The sequence below is a fragment of the Plecotus auritus genome, assembly GCF_963455305.1.
Source record: "Plecotus auritus genome assembly, chromosome: 8".
NCBI classification, from domain to species: Eukaryota; Metazoa; Chordata; class Mammalia; order Chiroptera; family Vespertilionidae; genus Plecotus; species Plecotus auritus.
The window spans coordinates 36313337-36326272 of NC_137782.1; the positions used below are offsets into that span (position 1 = coordinate 36313337).

General features: G+C 38.2%; 1 protein-coding gene across 1 annotated transcript in view; it reads left to right on the plus strand.

Annotated features, from left to right (window-relative positions):
* L3MBTL4 (L3MBTL histone methyl-lysine binding protein 4) overlaps positions 1–12936 on the plus strand; it is a gene marked incomplete at its 5' end in the record, with an annotated part of 276294 nt that overhangs the window by 113725 nt on the left and 149633 nt on the right. The window lies entirely within an intron of this gene.

Below are 12936 nucleotides of genomic sequence, written 5' to 3' on the forward strand. Positions count from 1 at the left end.
CAGGAAGCAGCCAATCAATGATTCTCTCATCACTGGTGTTTCTATCTCTCTCTATCTCTTTCTCTTTTCCTCTCTCAATAAAAAAATATATGTATTGAAAAAATAAATAAATAAATAAAATAATCTTCATTTTTTATATTTCAGTTTAGAAAATGGAGCCAGGCTTAAATCCATCTAATTTTGACCATTGCTTTTAGCTGAAGTATGTTTTGTTTTTTAAAAATTCCATCTTAATTTCACTTATAGAATAAATTTCAAAATGTTTTAGAGAAAACAAATATTTTAAATTTCAGCATTTAAAAATAGTTGTAAAAATTTTATACAACCTCTATTTTACTGCTCTGTTTACTATTTCTGTCTTTCAGGCTACTTAAAGTTAAGGAGGAAATTAACCACTCTAAATTCTAATAAACCTCAAACCAAAATATCTTATTCTTTTGTCTGAAGGATTCTTCTGATCAGAATAGGCTGCCATGACTAACAACCAGTTTTAGGCACACATGCAAGCAGCTGCATTGTTGTGTGTTTTGTTCGCTCATTGCTTCTGTTGCTCTCCTTTTGGCTTCTTGGGATGAAGCTAGCAAGTTTTTCTGTTAATGAAGATATCTTACATTGAGAGAACCTAATGATGCTTGAACCTTAAATCCAAACGGACTACATTTTTGAAAGAATTCCTTAACTTCTTGTAGAAATGAGAAGAGTCCCTGAAAATATGGCAAGCATTTTTACATTTGCTAGATTCTTCCAAAGCCACAAAGCCAACACGGTACAGGTCCTTGTGTAAGTTGCAGTGCTTTGTCAAGCACAGGGTCTGTACACAGAGTGCAGCGCAGGGAGTCATGCTCAGTACCACGCTGGGAGAAGAGTATAAGCATTTGTGCTTTGTGGTTTCTTTGACCCTGTTTTGTATTTTCCCAAATTTCACACCCCAACATTCTGGGGAAATCGTCGCACTTTGTTACCCCTCTCCCCCATACCCACATGCACATCTCAGTCACTCATTCCAATAACTTTCTTAAGTAGGAATGATTTCAACAGAGGTAGAGATGGATCAGCATTTCAGGTATAGGAACAGCTCTCTTCACTCATTGCCCGTTCCTTTGCCAAGCTGCTTAATGGACTTCTTGACCTGAATGTCTCATAAGCATCCTAAAGCCTACGGATGCTTATCTCAAACATGAATATCATCCCAAACCAAAAACTTGGTTTTTTTGTTGTTGTACCTACTTGCTTCCAAAGCTCCTACCTCTTATTCAAAGGCATTCTGGACTCCACTTCATCCTTACCCCTTCATCATCCCACACATACAACCAATCATTACTTCTTGCTGATACTCTTTTTTAGTTTCTCTAGAATCCATCTTTGACCTGCACTCCTCCCTTCCAACACCATTGCACTATTTGCACTCTCATCATAGTTAGAAATGAGTGTATGGATGAGTTGCCCAGATCATCCTGAATAGCCTAGAATGGATCTAAAAATTCAAGTTCTAGAGGCAACATAGCCTAGTCATTAAAAGTGTGAAATGTGGAGTCTGAATGCTTGTGTTTGAATGGCAGTTTTACTGCTTGTTGAGCATGTGTCTCTCTGTGCCTCACCTATAAAATGGAGGTGATATTAGTATGTCTATTTCATATATTTATAATAATGAGATAGGGTAAATATATACATAACATGTTAAAGACTACCTGACCAGCCGAAACCGGTTTGGCTCAGTGGATAGAGCGTCGGCCTGCGGACTGAAAGGTCCCAGGTTCGATTCCGGTCAAGGGCATGTACATTGGTTGCGGGCGCATCCCCAGTGGGGGGTGTGCAGGAGGCAGCTGATCGATGTTTCTCTCTCATCGATGTTTCTAGCTCTCTATCCCTCTCCCTTCCTCTCTGTGAAATATCAATAAAATATGTTTAAAAAAAAAAAAAAAAAAAAAAAAAAGACTACCTGACCCATAGTATGTGCTCAATTAATGCTAGCTGCTTTCAGCAAATTACATAACATTCTATAGATTTTCATTTGTATATACAACTGTAAATTATTAAGGATTACAATATTCAAAATTGTGCTAAAATTAGTATCTGACTGAAGTTTTCAAAATATTTTACTTCAGTTTTTTTCTGAAGTTTCATGTGTTAGCAATATTACAAGATTTCTGTTTTGAGTATTTGAGTACTCACACTCAGGGGATTGGAATCCCTATAATTTGGGGGGAAGATAACTTGTAATTGGCTGTCTTCAGTTGGTCATGATAGTCTGTTAGTGCTGTGCTTGCTTTTTTGTTATAAATTTGTTTAGATTAATCATTATTAATATCGTTTATTATAGGTTGTTCAGTTAACCCTATGGTTTACAACTATTCATATGTTCATCAGTAGGCTTATTAATTTTTAAATACCTAGACTTCAAGACATAATATGGTTCAATATATACCATTCGTGCAAAAATACACAAAACCACACACACAAACAGAGTTCTGCTCCAAAATTTATTTGTCACTGAAAATTTCTCCCACTGGAAAGTAGAAAAAAATGGTTAGTCTAGGTACTACAACAAAACCAAGTTTGAAAGTCTAGCATTGACTGTTGTAACAAGTTCCTGTTTTTGTCACTTCTCCCATATAATAGTCTGTGAAAACAGAATTCATACCTCATTTTCTCCATGATCATAATATTCAATAATTTATAATATTCAGTCACTAAGGCCTAATATAGAAGTTCTCAAAACAGTAACTGGTGATCATGAAAGCTTTTTGAGCATGAAAATTTGAATGTTTTCATTCATCTGGGAAGAGCACCAGTTTGTATGGCCAGGTGATGACAATTACCCCTTAGCTGCCATTCCCAGCCACAGATGCTCACCTGCAAGTTGCCCTGTATTCCTCTGCCAGATGAAACTTTCCTTTTTTTGTACCATGAAGGCATAATTTGTTTCTCTAATGTATAGCCCTTCATCGTGGACTTTTTCTACACTTAGAATCTAAATTAAATACTTAAGATGTAGCACTATTAAGTTGTTAAGATCTTTCTGTCATGCTTTGCATTCCATGAGTGTCTTTACAAAGATATAAAAATGTCCTAGCTGGTTTGGCTCAGTGGATAGAGCATCTGCCTGTGGACTGAAGGTTCCCGGCATAGATTCTGGTCAAGGACACATACCCCGGTTGCAGGCTCAATCCCCAGTAGGGGGCATGCAGGAGGCAGCCAATCAGATTTTCTCTCATAATTGATGTTTCTATCTATCCTTCTCCCTTCCTCTCTGAAATCAATAAAAATATATTTTTTAAAAAGATATAAAAACATCAACAGCAAAAATGCCATGATTACCTTGGTCATCTACTTGATTTTGGAGGGGGAATCTTTTTAGTCATATCATTGGGAAACTGTAATCCCAGTCACATTTGATGTTAAATTTCTTTAAATAGAGCTCATTTCTTTTCCTTTATTGTTAGTTATACTCCCACAGATTACCTACTCCATTGGGCAGTGGATGGCCAGTAGCTCGTGCTTTGGAAATTAGCCAAGCTTGGATAGGATCAACTTTGGAGTTAGAAAAACTTGAATATAAATTCTGTTCTGCTCTGACTGACTCCATGCCTTTGTGCAAGTCACTTTACCTCTGGGACTTGCAGGCTTGTGACATTAAATGCCTTAATGGCTGCTTTTGGTTATTAGAGACACAGTGGCCCCTCAGTAAATAGCAGGGCTGGGTGAAGAGTGCAGGAACATTTGCTTCCCATGCCACCATTTCTCTTCATTGATCCAGAAAATTGGGAGTTGACTTTATTTCCTAGAACTTACACAACCAGTATGGCTTTTTCCTAGGTACTTGTTATAATCACACTATCCATGAAGGGTTGCTGATCTCTGAGCAAATATTGAATAACACTTAGAACAGTTCAAAACATTTAGCATTATTGACTTAAGCTTAGGATAAGTAGGTCCTATAAGCTCCATTAAACTAAGAACTAAAGAACTATGCTGTTCTTTTAATAAAAAAATCTTGAATATATCACTGCAAATTTGTACCCAATCCCATATGTGGGTTTTTTCCTCACACCAAGAAATTCTCTGACACCAGTCGGATGTCCTACAGTTCAGTTCATTCTGACACTGTCTACCTGAAGATAGCATCAGATTCCATAGGTGAAGGGCTCAGTCCCACAAGACTGTCCCCACTTCAGATGTCAGTCACAAGTTCAAGTTGTTAACTTTGCTTATAAAAAACTGACTATACATCATAGGTTTCCATTACCCCCACCATGAGTTCAATTAAGGTTCTTGAGCAGCACATAGAATTCAGGAAACTAGTTATGAAGTAATATACAGGGTGAGGTCCTGAACAAAGGAGGTTCTGTCCTCATGGCCCAGCATGGTGGCACATGGTTACATTCTGATGTACTAACCCAGAAGGGCTCCTACCCTGTCCTCCTGGGTTTTTATGGAGCCTTTATTACATAGGTATGATTGATTAAATTATTGTCCACTGGAGATTGAACTGTATCCAGCCCCCCTCCCCTCCCCAATGTCTAGGGTGGGACTGAAGTTTCCAACCCTATAATTACATGGTTGGCTCTGTAGGAAACCAGCCCTCACCCTTAGAGCTTTCCAAAAGTCATCATCTCATTAACATACAAAATACACTTATTACTCTCAACACAGGGAATTCAAGAATTTTAGGAGTTCTGTGCCAGGATGGGTATATATTTTTTATTATAGATAACAATATAACAATTATAAATATACCACCAGCGAAATAAAATTATTCTCACTAAATTGTTTAGTAGCTTTCTAGTTGTCAAATCAAATGGATTTAACTGGTTCTAATAGGAGCCTTCTCTGTTAAGCACAATTTACCATTTCTTCGTACCTGTTTTAGGCAGTCCACTTTCTTTGGGTCTCCTTTTGCCTTGCTCCTCAGACCATACAGAGGGCTGCTCTGCCTCTGGGTAAGATGTGTCTTCCCTTCCTCTAGCCTTGGGCCAACAAGGTGAAGTCATTTCTAGTCAAGAGTCACCTGGTCTCCAAAACTTTGTCTGATGTCCTTGAGGAGATGAATTTTCTCTTTGTCCTTATCATCCTACAGTATTTTGTCCTCTCCTTGTTTTGTTATTTATTTATTTATTTATTTATTTATTTATTTATTTATTGGTCACTCTTGAGCCCAGAACCCTCCAAATGCTTCTTGGCTCACACATAGTTTGTTCCAAAGCTCTTCCTCTCACTCACAGGCTCTCTGCAATCTGACCTGTGGGAGCTCCTTAGCAGGGTTTATATTCTTGTCCTTGCTCACTCAGGGCTCTTCCCAGCATACCAGCATGCTTCCACGTCTGCTCCTGCTGTACCCTTGACTTGGAAACTGTGCCCCCTGTGCTCCCAAAGCTTGTTCGGAGGGTCCCTCCCAGAGATGCCTTCTCTGTTGAGCTGTTTACAAGACAACAGCCCTTCCATTCTTTAGCTCTGTTAGCTGGCTTTGTGTTTCTTAATGACAGTTCTCACAGGCTGACATGAGATGATAAGCTCATTTGTTTCTGTTCCCATCCTTCTCTCTTACTAGAATACTTCTCCTGGTGACAGGGACCTCATGTTGCTGGTGACCCACCACTTCCTGCCATGGGTTGCATGGCTCAGCCTGTGCTCTCCACACAGCATAGGCTCTCAGTGAATATTTGTCCAATTTGCTTATTTTCCTAACTTCCTGCATTTTATAAATGTAATCTGTCTATATTGTTTCCCCCTACCTACTCCTTCAGCCCTTGTCTTAAATACTCTTTTAGAAATGATAGTTAAAAAGAGTAAAATACCTGACTGCATGGAAATGTTTAGTTAATGTTTTCAGGTAGGGATAGAATAATAAAATAAAATTATGACAGGTCCCAATGCTTCTAATTAGGGAGATATAGCTGGAGACAAAAAAGAAAACCAAACCAGGAAACGTTTTTGAATTAAGTGTAAACTTGGATGTGCCACTTGGTAACTGACTTTTCTCATCGGTATGTATAAAATGTTTTTTTCTGAAATGACAAAGAACAAACATAAAATGACAAGAGCTGGGGAGGGTGTGGAGTGACATAATGGGCTGCTGAACCCTCCAGGGAGAGCCCCCCTGAAGGTAACCAGTTGTCAGACAAGGATGGCCTCACTGTTTGTGCCATGAATACCAACCACCACAAACTTGAGAGGAGCAGACTGCTCTCTCAGCTGAGGTATAAAAATAAGTAGATGTAGGAGAGAGAGTTTGATTCATATTCTCAAAAAGTGTGAACCAACCTAGAAAAAGTGCTTTATTTTTGGGAGACACCAAAGATGTGGATGTCGAACATAAATGTGACACAATCCTTTGAGCTCATCAGGTCCCTGGAGACTCGGAGTTTGCCCAACTTGTTGGAGACAAAGGTGGTCCAGGGCCATAGTTAGAATGTATTTCCTGGTTTGCTTGAACCCTACAATGTGTACATACTTTTATAATCATGTGAGGCTTCCCTCTCTGTCACCCCTTCTTTAGACAGGAAAGTGGGTAACCCACCTGGTGTGAAGTTCCAGCCTTGGAGAAGCCTGTGGCAGTGCCAAGTCTGGGCTTCCAGATAGGGTGGCACCTCTATCTTTTCTGTCCAGAATGGAGGACTCTCTCTCTCACCCTGTAGAGTGGGGGACTCTCACCCTGTAGATGAAGGACTCTTTCTCACCCTGCAGAGTGGGGTAATCTCTCACCCTATAGAGTGGGGGATTCCCTCTCACCCTGTAGAATTCATCTCAAATGGTTTCTTCTGAAGAAGGCCTTCCTGGGCCACATTATCTAAAAACAGCCACCACTATTATATTCCATTTCACAACTTACTTTTCTCACAATATGTATTACTTTAATTATCTGTTTCCCATCTTTTTATCAGTAGTGCTTATTAGACTGTAGGCTTCATGAATGAAGGGTCGATGAGTATTGCATCTTTCATCATTTCTCTAGTGTTTGGCTTCCAATAAATATTTTTTATATTAATTTCTCTATCTAAGCATTGGTTGATCACTTATGCCAAAACATGCATCTCTAATGGCCACATTGGGCTCTCACCTACAACCTTTATGAAGTGAATTATTTAGTTGTAGCTATGGAATTAGTCTAGTCAGGACTAGTGGTAAAGACATGGGCCAAACACTTCTCATTACTAACAAAGGAACCTTTTATCAATAAAAAGTTGACTGGCAGAAAGAAAAATACCACATGATCTCACTCATTTGGGGATAATGAAAAACAGTATAAACTGATGAACAAAAAGATAGATACAGAGGCAGCAAAGCATCAAACAGACTGTCAAATTACAGCGGGAAGGTTAGGGAGAGGTGGGGGAAGTAAGAGATCAACTGAAGGACTTATATGCATGCATATAAGAGTAACCAATGGATGCAAAACATTGGGGGGGTGACGGCATGTATGGGAGTCGGGTGGGGGGGGCAATGGTAAGATATGTACACATATAATACCTTAATAATAATTTTTAAAAAAAGTTGACTGGCAAAAAAAGGAAATTTTCTAGCTGGCTTGCATGTCTAAATAACCTGGTCATTGTTCTTTCTTTAGTTTATTTTTTATTTGTATTTAGAACTAATTATGATGCTTGATTACAAAGTAAATTAAATGAAGCATTATTATGAAGTTAAAGTATATATTAGTAAAATAGTATTATTGTTAAGCATAATAGAACATAACTTGATAAAAAGATATAGTGAATGTTTATCTCATTTGTTTCATTACACAGCAGATGTATAACAGAATGACTTGTAAATGCACCATATGGCCTAATACATTGTTTATCCTGTTAAGTGAGATGAAATTCATTAATCTACATTAAGAAATGAATAATGAATAAAGTCCTCTTTGATGAGCATTTGGGGTCCTGTTGAATTAGAAAAGTTTTATTTCAGCAGAGATGGAAATTTATTTAGATTATAAAATAAGAGTTAATGCATTTATAGCCTAGATGTGGAATGAAACTATGATGGATAGATGTCATTCAGAGGGGAAAAAATGGAGTTTGCTAACTTAAGTAACAACACATTTTCAATTTTACTCTGTTTTAAAGACGATTTTCATAAGGAATCTTAGTACTTGTTCTTCCAAAATACAGCAAGCAAGTAATCAGCAGTGTTTTAAGAGTCCCTAAGTAGTCATTGACTTAATAGACAATTACAGCGCATTGTGTTTTTTAAAAAAAGTTAGCCATTTTAGAATTCCCTAATTACAGATTTGCATGCTAGAGATATCAAGGAAAAATAATACATTTCAAAATGTACTTACAGTCTAAACGATATTATGTTTTAAAGGGTCCTTGTTGAAGTCTTATCCTGTGTGCTCTGCCTTCTGGAGGTGTGAAGACAGAACTCATTTACTTGGTTCTAAAACTTAGTCTTTGAAATCCTAGTGGCAGCTCAGAACGATTTTACAAGTTATGTTCCCATCATAGCTAGATGACTTTGCTCGCTGCTGTTCGGTGGAGATGGAATGTAACAAGGTGGGTGGGTATTAGTCCTCCCATTACAGACATTGGTAGGTTGTATCTAAACAAGGTACAGCTCTGTGCAAAGTTACAGACATTTAAAACAAATACACACTAACTTCTCAAAGTCATAGACTGACCCAGTAGTTAGACAGTAAGCTGAAATAGATTACTATCCTGTCCCAGACAATGAGTTACATCTGCCCAAATTGTGGATGGCAGCATACATGCTTTGCCATTTATTTCAAACCAAAAAGTAAAAATTAGAATTTCTTTCTGAGCAAAGAAATGAGTTTCACTTCAACACATAAGATAATGATGGCAGAATAATTTGCACAAGTCTTTGGGCTAACAGCTCTCTGCACCTGTGCATCCAGCATTGGTGAGTAGATCTTTCTCATGATCTGCTCACAGGTTGACATATTTAAGAGCTCCTCACCCTTGCAGCTGCAGATGCGAAGCCAGAGCTACATGGACCAGCCAATAGCCTCCCCCTGCTATATTTGAATGTCTTCTGCTCCATCTGCCCTGGAGCATTCTTTAGACTACTTCTAATTTTACTTGTATCGTTCCTTCAGAAATGTTATCTATATGTAATACTATTTCTATAATCATCAAATAGTTGAAATCCATTAATTGTGAGAGGCACAGTGCTGATAGCATATCATACTGGCATTACATCCCAGTAATGCATACCTTCTGCATTACTGACCTTCCCTTTTAAGACATTCTTCTCCTTTAATAATCATACATTCTTCATAATGCTCCTTTCCTTTACTATTTTCCTGACCATTAAAATCGTTTATGATCTAATGAATTGTAAAACAGAGTAAAATAAATAGTTTTCACCCATCCTGTGTGGCTGAATGGTTGAGCATTAACCTATGAACCAGTAGGTCAGGGTTAGATTCCCTATCAGGGCACATGCCCGGGTTGCAGGCTCAATCCCAACGAGGGGGCATGCAGGAGGCAGCCAATCAGTGATTCTCTATCATTGATATTTCTCTTTCTCTTTCCCTCTCCCTTCCTCTCTGAAATCATTAAAAGTACATTTTAAAACAATAAATACAGTTTTTTCAAGTTTTCATTCTTTTTTTTTTAGTTAAATTTATTTGGATGACATTGGTTAATAAAATTATATAGCTTTTAAGTGTACAGTTCTATAATATGTTGCATTGTGTATTTACCACTCAAAGTCAGTTCTCCTTCTGTCACCATATATTTTGCCTTCTTTTATTTAATTTATCTTTATTGTTGAAAGTATTACCGCTCTCCTGTCCCTTCACTGCACTATTTTCTGTGTCCATGGGTTATGCATATATGTATATAAGGTCTTTGGTTATTCTTTTCCTGCCCCTCTCCCCCCTTGCCTCTGAGATTCATCAGTCTTTCCCATGCTTCTATGTCTCTGTATCTATTTTGTTCATCAGTTTATTTTGTTCAGTAGATCCTGCATATGAGTGAGATCATGTGATACGTGTCTTTCTCTTGCTAGCTTATTATTTTGCCTTCTTTATCTTTCTTACCTTCCCCAATCGCCTTTTTCCATTGGTGGCCACTAAACTACTGGCTGTATCTATGAGGTTTTTCTTGTTTGCTTGTCTTGTTTGTTCATTAATGCTTTCAGTTTTATATACCACACATGAATGAAATTATATGGTTCTTGACTTTTTTCCATCTGACTTATTTCATGTAGTATGATATTCTATAGAGCCATCCATCTCCCCTTCCTTCAGATTACACTACAAAATAGTATCATATTTGCAAAAAAGCAAGTTTTCATTCTTTAATATGCAGCTTGTGTAATATCTCTGACCAAATGTTATACAATGCCAGTCAGCCATGGAAAATTCAGCAACAGTGGACTCACATCTTATTTTAGGGTTTGCTTCTAAATCCAGCAAGTAAGGCAAAAAACGTTTTCAGTCACAGTTATTGCAAACTGTGTCTCAGTAAGCCCAGCACATGGGGTTATCCACTGTTATTGAACTGAACAGTCAGCACCTGTTCAGCATTAGGTGACGTGTTGGTGAGCTGAAGGTCATGCTGTATGAAAACCATATTTCATTTTAAATACTAGGAACATTGCAGGCTCAGGGATCTGCTCCCATTGGGAGGAGCACAAGGACTAGGAGAGTAGTGATGGTCTGTGACTCCCACGTGTGCTCCCTACCACATCCATTGCAGATAGCATGGTGGGATCAGCCAGACTATTCTGTTCATTGTGTGTAGTTGGCTACCTTGACATTCATGTCTACCCTTGCTATCCTTTAGAGCTAGGAATTGTTGATTAATAAAATTGTGTATATGAACATATAAAAGTTCCTATTATAGTAATTGCTTATTGTGCAGCATAGCAGAGTAAAAGAGTACAGATCTGTAAGTTAGGAACCTTAAGTTCTTGTCCTATCAACTAAAATATGGTTTTCTATCTGGCACAGATTATTTAACCTTCTAAAACTTTATTTCCTTGTTTGCAAAGTTAAGTAGATGGACTAGGTCAGTGGTTCCCAACCTGCATGGGGAATACTTAAGAAATAAGATTTACAAGCTTACCTCCAGAATTCTGATTTTGTGGGACCTGAAAATTTATATGTTTAAATTATGAGTCCTTCCTGCTTTGTATGCCGGTCATGGGACCTCTCTCCTTTCTCTAGTCGACTCTCAGGCTCTCCTGATCCTGCTTTGTCCATGGCCTCTGTCTTGGCAGAGCCTGGTCTGCTATTGCCCTGCTGCTCCGGATTGGACTGAAATGGCAGCCCCTGGGGCCCATGCTACCTTTGCTACCACAGAGCCATAGGGAAGCTAGAATCTGGATGGTTGGACCTTATGATGGGAGCCTTCTCTGAATGGTTGCCTTTATGTCTGTGATGAACATTGTTATGTGCTGTTTTGATCAGGCAACATGTAGGTCATCTACTCTGTGATATCTCTGTGCATGGAGCTCTCTCGGGGGCAGCACTGACACTTGCAGTCAGTATGGCCTGTCTTTCTCACTAAATTCTATAATCCAGACTAATTCAAAGCCACCAGTGAAGAAACTCCTGCATAGGTCCTGCTTCTTTCATTTCATCCAAGCATCGGTTATAGACATCAGGGAGAGGGAGAGAGAGAATGTTGAGAAGGGGAGAAGGGTGGTTTTGCAACATTTTCATTTAGAGTAGGTGGGAATAATCCATTTACATAAATCCAGTACCAAATTAGTCATTTAAAAAAAATCTGATCCTATATAATAAAGAGCTAATATGCTAATGAGACCAAATAGCAGAACAACCGTCCAGACGACCTTCCGGAAGAAGCCAGGGGTGCAAGGGCCAGCCGAGTCTGCAAGGGGCTGTGAGGGCCGGCCAAGGCAGCCGGGGCTACAAGGGCCGAGCCCCTTGCCCAAACTTCATGCATTGGGCCTTTGGTTTTATATGAAAGACAAGCTAAAGAGGTTCAGAACAAAGAAAGTAGTTTTAGGTTTTTTAAATGATCTTTGAGACAAAATTATTTAAAAGTTAAGGTTTAGAAGAAAGTCTATCTGTTTTGATTTCTGCCTTAAAAATAATGAAAAAAAGTAGGAAAGTCTAGTGAAATAGTGTTTATATTAATTACTTTTTGATGCCATATTACCCTCAGTTCCTCACAATAAATTTATCAGTTAGATGTAGGCTCAGTTTTATTTAGTTACATGTAAACCAAATTTTTTAGTGAGCCAATAATTCCTAAAGTTTTTTCTAGTCTTAAAATCTGGTGCTTCTGTCTTATCTACATGGACCTCTCCCAGTTTTTTCCTGCATAAATCAAGAGTGTCATTTTCCTGATTTTTTTCAAAGTTTAAAAACTGGGCAACAAAACAGGTTGGCAATTTATGAAGGCCTATGCTATTTTGTAATATAAAAACAGCCTACTTTTGTCTATTTAAATAGTTATGGTATAACTGATGGTATAAATTCCTTACTTTATAATGCTAGCATGACATGTTCGAATGAGAGATATCTCAAATTAAGTCTATATATCTTCCTTTCTGTTTTAATGTCATTACAGCCACATATCGGTTAATACCATCCACATAGTCCTCACTGTCTTGTCTCTAAACCTTTACAGCAACCAGAGAGAGGATGTTTCATCCAGATACCTCAGGTTGAATCATCCCGTTTTCCAGCAAACCTATGGTCTCCCTGAAACTGTACCCATAATACACATGAAATCCTCTTGTTCTGGGATCCTTGTGCAATTATCCAATTATCCACCATATTATTCTTTCCCTATTTAAAGCTCAGCATGTGATAAATGCATTTTATCATATTTGCTAAGAAAATCTTTGCCAGCTGCTCTGCTGTCTTTTTTTAAATACCGAGCAAAGCCCAATATACCATGTTTCACTTTTTGTCCTCACTTCTCAGAAGCTCTGTCAGATCTGTGGAAGGGACCTCAAGAAAGCTGTCCATTGCTTTTGCCCTCTTTTCTTACC